Here is an 11,280-nt window from a genome sequence, read left to right on the forward strand (position 1 = left end):
TGAGGAGTTTCCACAACAGTACGAGACACTTTTTGTCCATATAATATTACAGAGTTACGGATCCAGTGGACACTCTTCATGGTTCTCAATCCTATTAGGTCCTTAGTGGGTGGTGTCAAAATTCACTCCCTGGGGACGCCCTGGGAGTGATAATACACTCTTTTCATTTATTCTTCTGATGTTTATTTTGATGTTTGTTTTTTGTTTTTTTCTTTTCTGGTAAGGGTTGGATACGGATGTGTTTGGTGGATGGGGTATGTGTGGATCTGAGTGAACCTACACCTGATGGTACCTTATGATTACATTTTGTGAAAGATCAATTCGATCATATCCTTTGTTGAAGAATAAAAACTTCTTGATTCTAAGACTCAGTGGCTGGGATTTTTTGATGTTTTATTATTATTATATAGTCTGTGACCGGACTTTATCCCGTGCCTGAGCATACTAACTAGAAAGGGTGGTGCGGTCACACTTTATCGCATATATTAGTTATGTTTTGTTAAATCGTTTTTTGGATGCTTTCGTTTTTTTTTTTCGGATCCATTCTTTATTCGAATGCATTATTCTATTCTAAACTTCAGAATAGAATAATTCATATGAATAAAGAATGGATCCGAAAAAATGATTTAACTTAACATAACATATTGCCGAATTTTTTTTTTTTTTTAAACTTAACTAAACTAATTTGCAGAATCTAAATTATTTATTTAAATAATGAAAATGAAACAAAACTAAGCAAAATTTTTAGCGTTGTACATGTCTAGTATGGGTGATCCCAACCAAAGACCCAAGGGCCTCGGCCCAAAATGATACTGCTCCAGTCTGTTGGGTCTTACACCGTCTGTGAGGATGAGCAACTGAAGAGGAAGATAGTTGTGTAGTAGTGCTACTGTCACTGCCACAAGGAGCTCTCTCATGCTACTTCTCTTCTCCCTCTCTCAACATACCCCTTTTTCTTTGAAGCTGTTGCACCCTTTGTACGATCTTCTCCCTTCAAAATAGAAGACTTTTAGTACGGTTTGCAGGTGTACCCTTCACCCTTGGATCACAATGGGTATCCAACATGTACTGTGGGCTGTTGTCAAGCAAATCATGAAAGCAAGTTTTTAACTCCTCCTTCAGCTTCTTCATCAAAGAGGCTACCTCAGCATGGAGCCTGTCACCGGGTAGAAACTTACAACCATCAATGAAGTTGTCAAGTTTGCTGAACAGGTGAGTAAAGAGCAGTACTACCTCACCCCAGGTTGCAGTAACTTGAATTTAAGTGACATCTCCAAATGGTTTGAGGACTTTCACTGCCTGCCAAATTGTCATCCATTCCTTTCTACCTAGTGGGCATTTTACCACACTGTTGTGTTCTGAAGATGTAGCGGAGTGCCATCTGCTGTTCCAGCGTTTACAAAGTGGAATCCCACTGTGTCGCCACAAATTATTAAGATAGTGCTTGGGCAGGCCTGCCCTCTTTTGTTCCTACCTCAGCATCTGGCTAGCCTTCACACTGCGGTGGAAGTGTCTAGCAATCTTACAACACTGCACAATGATGTTGGCTAGCCTGCCATGATCCTCAGTTGGGAGAGAGGCTCTCACAACAAGATTTAGAATGTGTGTTGCATAATGCATACAAACAAATTTGCCATATCTAAGGGCTTTGACCATATTAGCTGCTCCGTCTGTAACTACAAAGCCCATGTTAACATTGGCCACAGTCTGCTCTCCAATCCATTGTACCAACATATGGGGCTGACACTATCACCAAGATTACAAGTTTTGCGCTATACCGGGTGCATAAATAACGCCAAAAAATGAGCGTTATCGCACTTCCCATAGCACTGCCATTACAAGTTACTGAAAAACCTTCTCTTGTTGTGCGGTATGGTGCGATAAGCTCCATACTGCACAAAACCCAAGGACTGACTTGACGTGCTTGTGCACGCTTTCCCCCATAGACATAAATGGAGAGAAAGTGTTAGAAAAAACTAACACCTGCGATCGCAGAATGAAGATTGCCGTAACGCAACCCCATTGATGTCTATGGGGAAAAGAAAGTTATGTTAAAACCTAACACCCTAACATAAACCCCAAGTCTAAATACCGCTAATTCGCCGCCCCCGACATCGCCGACACTAAATATAATGATTGACCCCTAATCCACCGCCCCCGTCATTGCCGACACTAAATAAAATGATTAACCCCCAATCTGCCGCCCCAACATCACTGACACTTAATAAACCTATTAACCCCTAAACTGCCGGCCCCCCACATCACTACTATCAAAATAAACCTATTAACTCCTAAACCGCCAGCACACCACATTGCAACTACTAAACTAAACCTATTAACCCCTAAACTGCTTGCGCCCCACATCGCAACACACTAAATTAAACTATTAACCCCTAAACCTAACACCCTCCTATCTTCTATCTTCATCCCGGTGGTGCAGAGCTGTGGAGCCACGGAGCATTGTCGCCGGCCGTGCGGACATCCAGCGTGTGGAGGATCCTCTTCATATGATCACCGCCGTACACTGACGATTTAATGCAAGGTACCAGTTTAAAAATGGGGTACCTTGCATTACTATTGGCTGACATTTTCAAATCAGCCAATAGCATGAGAGCTACTGAAATCCTTTTGGCTGTTCAAATCAGGATTTTAAGGGCTATTGGTAGTTTATTGTTTTTATTTTGTGGGGCTTTTTTGTTTTTATAGGGTTATTAGATTAGGTTTAATTGTTATTATTTTGGATAATTTCATTTATTATTTTTGTAATCTTAGAGTTTTTTATTTTTCGTAATTTTAGAGTTTTTATTTTTTTGTAATGTAATTTTTTTTAAAAAAATTTAATTTGTAATTTAGTTTTAATTTTTCGTTAATTTTATTGTTTTAAAATAGTAATGTTAGGTTACTTTATAGTTTAAACTTAGTTTTTTTTTATTTCACAGGTTTTTATTTATTTAAAGATAGTTATATTGTAAATTTAATTTAAAATTAGGTTTAGGGGTTAATAGTTTAATTTAGTGTGTTGTGATGTGGGGGGCTGGCGGTTTAGGGGTTAATAGTTTTATTATAGTATTAGTGATGTGGGTGGCCGGCGGTTTAGGGGTTACTGGATTTATTTAATGTTGGCAATGTGGGAGGCCGGCGGTTTAAGGGTTAATACTTTATTTTAGTGTTGGCTATGTGGGTGGGCGGCGGTTTAGGGGTTAATAGGTTTTTTATATTATTTGCGATGCGGGAGGGTGTCGGTTTAGGGGTTAATAGGTAGTTTATGGGTGTTAGTGTACTTTGTAACATTTTAGTTATGAGTTTTGTGAAACATTTTTGTTTCGCAAAATCCATAAATACTGGTCTCAAATAGTGGTATGGATCAGGGCGGTATAGACTATAACACAAGCATTTTAGCCAGACCACACAATCTATAATACTATGAAAATCAAACGTCATTTTTTGAGTGCGGAATGGATTGTTGTGTTACAGGCTAAAACGCTTGCGTTATCGCTATACCCCAGCAACTTGAAATACGGGAGACCTGCCATTCCACGTCCAATAACCAATTTTTTAATGGTATAGCCGTACCGCACCATACCACAAAACTTGTAATCTTGGTGTATATGTGTTGAGGTATGCTGATGATCCATAACCTCAGTGTGAAGGAAGGAACAATAGTCCAATTCCAGCTCCACTGCTGGCCTTCCTCTCTAAAAAAACTGCCAACAGCAACACTGGTTCCCTCCCTGTACACTGTCGAGGACAGGAAGCCGGCTGTGTGCCTGGTGCAATCCATAGGTCTGAAGTGCACACTCTGCCCAGTAGCCTTTAACAGCTCTTCTTTTAGCAGTGTCATGCAGGAATGGTAAAGTGCAGGTACCACATTCTGCTAAGGTTGCTTTGAGACAGCAGGTGGTATTGTGTGGCTAAGGCTTCTACTAGCTGTTTGAAGGGCTGTCCTTCAGTCATAGAAAATGAAGCACCTCCTGCAGCAATAAGCTTTCCAATAAATCTTGTCACCTTATTGGACTGCAGTTTTGACATCCCCCTTGCATGGAAACCCCCACATTGTTACAGGGTGGGCTGCTGCTGCCGCCGCCGACTGCCCTGACCTGCCACTATCTCTGACACTGCCTTTAGGAGGCCAGAGAACATTGAAGCTTGTCCTCTGTCCTGGCTGATATTGCTACCACCAGAGGTTGATGCCAGTGTTGGGGTGCTGCGCCTTTCTGTGGCAGTGCTGCTCCTCAGCTCACCAAGAAGAACATTAGTGTTGGTTCATCCCTGAGATTGCAAGATGTCCGAACACTTTACCACAGCTAATTTCTTTGCTGCACAGTTTGCACCTAGAAAATCTCACACCTCCCACACTGGAAAAGTGGTCCCATACTTTCCTATTGCACTGCTACTTTTAAGTAGGTCAGTCACAAATAATTTACATTAAACACTGGGCTCAGGTTGTGTCCCAAACAATTGCAATTGATTCCCAGTTGCTCCACAACTCTGTGATAATGGCTGTGGCTGCAAAAAAAGGATGCTTTTTGGATGGTTGAGTGATGCCACCACAACCATTGCTGGTCCCAGCCAGGGACCAACACACCATCTACTAGTACTGGCAATGGCAGAGGGACATTCCATTACTGTGGCTATTGCGGGGGCTGCCACAGATGTTATTGTGGCTGTGGCAGCTGTGATACCTTTGGAAAAAGCAGGTCTACAATTTGAGGGGGCAGGCCCCTTTTTGGCGGGCTTCTCCCTGTGCATCATGGTATGTAGTGAAGTGAACTTCTTGGTGCTTGATCTTTATTAAGAAAATAAATAATAAAGTTTATTTTTTTTTAGATTAATTAAGGATAAGAAAGGATAGGGGAGGCTGGGATTACATTACTAGTCAAACACACAAATACAAATGTATTAACCCTCCCTACACTAATCTAAAATAATTGTTTTACTTTATTTGATTTCTATTACTTTTTACAATACTAGTACTTGTGTAGGAATTACAATTTAATCTTTTTTTGAAATTCAGATTGTGAGGCATATTTAACAAATGTCTGTCGGACCTGATCCAACAGTGCGGATCAGGTCCGACAGACATTGCTGAATGCGGAGAGCAATATGCTCTCCGTATTCAGCATTGCACCAGCAGCTCACAAGTGTAAATCAACCCAGCGATTCCTGTCCGCCTCATTAGAGCAGGCGGACAGGGTTATGGAGCAGCGGTCTTTAGACCGCTGCTTCATAACTGGTGTTTCTGGCTCGCCAGAAACACGGGGCCTCAAGCTCTGTATGGATCTTGATAGATAGTCCCCTCTGTGTGCAGAAAGCGTTACTTCTACATACAGAAAGTAAAAAAAAAACTACACTAAGCTTTATTTATTTAATATTAACCCCTTAGAGACCAGACCATTTTTCAATTTTCTTACCATTAAGGACCAGGGCTGTTTTTACATTTCTGCAGTGTTTGTGTTTAGCTGTAATTTTCTTACTTCTTACTTATTTACTGTACCCACACATATTATATACCATTTTTCTCGCCATTAAATGGACTTTTTAAAAAAACCATTATTTTCATTATGTCATAATTTACTATAAAAATTTTTATAAAATATGATGAAAAAATGAAAAAAAAAACACACTTTTTCTAATTTTGACCCCACAATCTCTTACGTATTTACAACCAACAAAAAACACCCATGCTAAATAGTTTTTAAATTTTGTCCTGAGTTTGTAAATAACCAATGTTTACATGTTCTTTGCTTTTTTTGCAAGTTATAGGGCAATAAGTACATGTAGCACTTTGCTATTTCCAAACCATTTCCATTTATTTTTTTCAAAATTACTGTGTTACATTGTAACACTGATATATGGGGGGCGGAGCTAACTGCTGAACGGACTAGTCGCAATGGTGTGAAGCTCTGGATTGAAAATATATTAAAAGTCTACCTATCCCAGCCAAAAAGAACTTAAAACAACTACCCTGTACCCAACTCTGTCCCCTGGATTTTTGGGGCCACCTTGGAAGCATCCATATACTCCTTTGAGGTATCGGCAGGAGCTACATTGAGACCGGGTGTCTAACTCGAAGTGGGAGAAACCCCTACATAAGATACAGCCTGAATCTAGCCTGCTTTAAACTACTGCTTGATTCCAGCTCCGGAGGGTCGGGGCTCTGCTCCGGAGCCGCAGCAGCTACAGGCACCTTGTCTCCTAGAAGGCACCTCAACATTAAGGGAGATTACGAACTTGTCCAGCACTTGATACTGCTCGGGCCCTACAGAAGCTAACAGTGGTTACCCAGCAGTTGGACCAAGAGAACAGTGTCCAGACAGCGAGAAAGTGAGGGGTCGAGCGGGTAAGTGCAGTCGCACATCACATACACGCTATTAGCTGCTAATCTGTGTGGCGCGAAAAGCAGCCAACTTACCTCCCCCAAGCTCAGACTGCAGAGTTAAACAGGTCCCGGTCTGCCTACGCAGACCGCGTTGAGGCCCTGACTTCCCCAAAAATATATACAAAAAATATATAATAAAGTACTGTGGCTTTGTGATGAGAGTAGGTGGGAGTCAGAAGTAATAGCAACGGCTTGATAGTCAATACCCTCCATGTTTATATTTTAGTGGGCTTTGGATCCGGACTCATAGACTGTTGCTAGCCTCTGGCACAGATTAAGTAAGGCTGCAAAGTTCAAATAAAAGCCCATAACGCTCACAGCTTAAAAAAACAATTTTCTGCATTGCTGCCCCAGACCCTACCACCAGGGAGTATAACTGTGATTTAACAGGGGTCTCTTTAATCTGTTACAAGCTCTCTCTGATATTTACACGGTATACCTACTTACAATCAGTGGGAAAATCCTGAGAGGGGAAACGCACTCTGACCACTGATTGGACTGTTCCAGCAGCTTGATTGCGGCCCTAGTTAGAAACTACAGCTACCGGTGTCCTACTGTTATTCTACTTCTCACTTACTGAAGTTCCGCTAACGTCCCTAATAGAATTTTATGTATAAGCTACAACTAAGCTCCACTATACATAATCACTAGCAGCACATAACTAGGCGCCCGAACAGTGCCTTTATACAAAGCCATAGTGTTAACCCCTCCTCCTACCATTTCCCACCTGCCACTACAGGTGGGTCATACCCTCATCCCCTTCACCCACTTTGTTGAAAGGAGACACATCCCCCAGGGAGTGGGGTATACATTGGAGGCTTGCGACCATCATACATCTTACCCTGTGGAATAAGACCTAGAAATACATTGAGAAAGAGCCTATCTTAGGAGAGAGGGTTAACCCTTTTCCACCGCCTAAGCGGCTACCTATATCAGGACAGACCATCTGATCTAGGATCCCAGGCCAAACTGCTCCCAATAGAACATTTATCTTTCTCTGGAGCGGCCAGTCTATGGCGACATGTAGTTAAACCCTAAGTGTCTGTGACCCCGCCGACCAATGCACTGTTACTAACACATGTGAAATAAGCAGACTCTCAACAGTAACACACAGGTACCAGTAAACTGTCTCATTTACTATTATATTAAAATGTCGCAGGCCCATAAACGAAAACTGAAATCCCATACCACACCAAAGAGAACCGTTGTCGACCACTTCCAACACCACTCGGATAAGGCTCAGACAAGAGCGGAAGATGAATACTCGGATGCAGGTAGCACCTCAGATAACCAGACTGGCTCAATGCTTATACAGCAGGCCTCACAAATTCTGCGGACAGATAACAGTTCTAATAACAATATGATAGACACCATGAAATCAGTATTGGCTTCACATCACGACTCTTTATCAAAAAGGTTTGACAGGTCACATGCAGATTTGAAGAGATATTGGTCTAATAGGAGAGCGAATGGATGCGCTGGAGCGCAAGCAGGAGGATCTTGCAATAGACCACACCAACCTCCTTACCTACTCTCAATCCTTAGCCACCCAAATCACAGATCTAGAATTGAAATTGGCGGATCTAGAGGATAGATCACGCCGCAATAATATATGCATAAAAGGCATACCAGAGTCAGTTCAGCCACAAGAACTAGAGAAGTACCTGCACGGACTCTTTGAAGCAGTACTGGGCCCTGCGACAGGTAACGAAAACCTTATAGACAGAGCACACAGAGCTCTCAGACCACGGTCAATGGATGGTGGCCAACCAAGAGATGTGATAGCAAGATTCCACTACTATACATATAGGGAAAAAATTATCAGAGCGCTAGCCACAGACAAGCGGCTACCTGAAGAATATGCTGGACTGCAGATTTACCCAGATCTTTCTCCCCACACATTACAACTTTGCAGGCATTTCCAACCCTTCAACAAAATCCTGTGAGAGAAAGATCTAAAATATAGATGGGGGTTTCCAGTAAGACTTTTTATTACCAAAGACGACCATCAATACATAGCTACTACCCCCCAACAGGCATGTGAATTGCTTCAAAAATGGGATTTGCTTCAGCCAGATGGAGAAGATTGCACTACTAGCACAGAAATGAACACAGGCCTCAGCACCGCCATGGAAACCACTACCACTAAGACCTTCTGGAGTTCCCGGAAAACCTACTGAGACTCTCAAGAAACTTCAAGACTCTATTGGCCCACACCAAGATTCAGAAATATAGGGAGTCTGCTTACACCCTCCACCCTAACTGTATCCTCTGACAGGAGAAACGAATCATCGCATGGGAGTATATCCCTCATACCCCAAAGAAGATCTTGAGAACTATGCAAGGAGAAGATGGGTGAGATCAATACAATTTACATGTCATAGTTTATTTATTTCCCAGAATAATTGACGCTAACCATAGACTTTGAACATGATTGCTAATTTATGTTGAGACTACATGTGATATTACTCTATTGCACTGTACTGTATGTTTAATTAATCAATTGTTCCTATGCCATATTATATTGTTTTGCCAGCCTTTGAATATTAGTGACACCCATAATAGACTGACTTTTTACTTAATTATCCCTACCGAGAATATCAGTATCATAATCCTATTAGCTAAGACCATAGCTCGGTCAATTATCTTGCCCATGCCGAGCTGTCATTTTACTACTAGGCCTTCATTTGCACAGAGGAGCTGGAACACTTAAACCATCTACCACTGACTTACAGACCGGTCCATTTACCTTTACTGGGCCCCTTAGTTATGCATTCTAATCATACTTGATCACTACTGCTAACAGCCCCGATGTCAGCGGCCCAGAGGACAAGCGTAACCCATAACCCCTTAAGACACACATCCTTTAGAATTATCTTAACTATTGAGTTGCGCCACTGACAGTTACTGAACTAAAAGGAAGCGAGATGGCTCCAACACGTATGGCCAACCTTAGGCCTAGATTTGGAGTTCGGCGGTAAAAGGGCTGTTAACGCTCCGCGGGCTTTTTTCTGGCCGCACCATAAATTTAACTCTGGTATCGAGAGTTTAAACAAATGCTGCGTTAGGCTCCAAAAAAGGAGCGTAGAGCATTTTTACCGCAAATGCAACTCTCGATACCAGAGTTGATTACGGACGCGGCCGGCCTCAAAAACGTGCTCGTGCACGATTCTCCCATAGGAAACAATGGGGCTGTTTGAGCTGAAAAAAAACCTAACACCTGCAAAAAAGCAGCGTTCAGCTCCTAACGCAGCCCCATTGTTTCCTATGGAGAAACACTTCCTAAGTCTGCACCTAACACCCTAACATGAACCCCGAGTCTAAACACCCCTAACCTTACACTTATTAACCCCTAATCTGCCGCCCCCGCTATCGCTGACACCTGCATATTTTTTTTAACCCCTAATCTGCCGCTCCGTAAACCGCCGCAACCTACGTTATCCCTATGTACCCCTAATCTGCTGCCCTAACATCGCCGACCCCTATATTATATTTATTAACCCCTAATCTGCCCCCCTCAACGTCGCCGACACCTGCCTACACTTATTAACTCCTAATCTGCCGAGCGGACCTGAGCGCTACTATAATAAAGTTATTAACCCCTAATCCGCCTCACTAACCCTATCATAAATAGTATTAACTCCTAATCTGCCCTCCCTAACATCGCCGACACCTACCTTCAATTATTAACCCCTAATCTGCCGAGCGGACCTCACCGCTACTATAATAAATGTATTAACCCCTAAAGCTAAGTCTAACCCTAACACTAACACCCCCCCCTAAATTAAATATAATTTTAATCTAACGAAATAAATTAACTCTTATTAAATAACTTATTCCTATTTAAAGCTAAATACTTACCTGTAAAATAAATCCTAATATAGCTACAATATAAATTATAATTATATTATAGCTATTTTAGGATTAATATTTATTTTACAGGCAACTTTGTAATTATTTTAACCAGGTACAATAGCTATTAAATAGTTAAGAACTATTTAATAGTTACCTAGTTAAAATAATAACAAATTTACCTGTAAAATAAATCCTAACCTAAGATATAATTAAACCTAACACTACCCTATCAATAAATTAATTAAATAAAATACCTACAATTACCTACAATTAACCTAACACTACACTATCAATAAATTAATTAAACACAATTGCTACTAATAAATACAATTAAATAAACTAGCTAAAGTACAAAAAATAAAAAAGAACTAAGTTACAAAAAATAATAAAATATTTACAAACATAAGAAAAATATTACAACAATTTTAAACTAATTACACCTACTCTAAGCCCCCTAATAAAATAACAAAGCCCCCCAAAATAAAAAATTCCCTACCCTATTCTAAATTAAAAAAGTTACAAGCTCTTTTACCTTACCAGCCCTGAACAGGGCCCTTTGCGGGGCATGCCCCAAGGATTTCAGCTCTTTTGCCTGTAAAAAAAAACATACCATACCCCCCCCCAACATTACAACCCACCACCCACATACCCCTAATCTAACCCAAACCCCCCTTAAATAAACCTAACACTAAGCCCCTGAAGATCTTCCTACCTTGTCTTCACCATACCAGGTTCACCGATCCGTCCTGGCTCCAACATCTTCATCCAACCCAAGCGGGGGTTGGCGATCCATCATCCGGTGCTGAAGAGGTCCAGAAGAGGCTCCAAAGTCTTCCTCCTATCCGGCAAGAAGAGGACATCCGGACCGGCAAACATCTTCTCCAAGCGGCATCTTCAATCTTCTTCCATCCGGTGCGGAGCGGGTCCATCTTGAAGCAGGCGACGCGGATCCATCCTCTTCTTCCGTTGTCTCCCGACGAATGACGGTTCCTTTAAGGGATGTCATCCAAGATGGCGTCCCTCGAATTCCGATTGGCTGATAGGAT

The sequence above is a fragment of the Bombina bombina genome, chromosome 3, assembly GCF_027579735.1.
Source record: "Bombina bombina isolate aBomBom1 chromosome 3, aBomBom1.pri, whole genome shotgun sequence".
Classification (NCBI taxonomy): domain Eukaryota; kingdom Metazoa; phylum Chordata; class Amphibia; order Anura; family Bombinatoridae; genus Bombina; species Bombina bombina.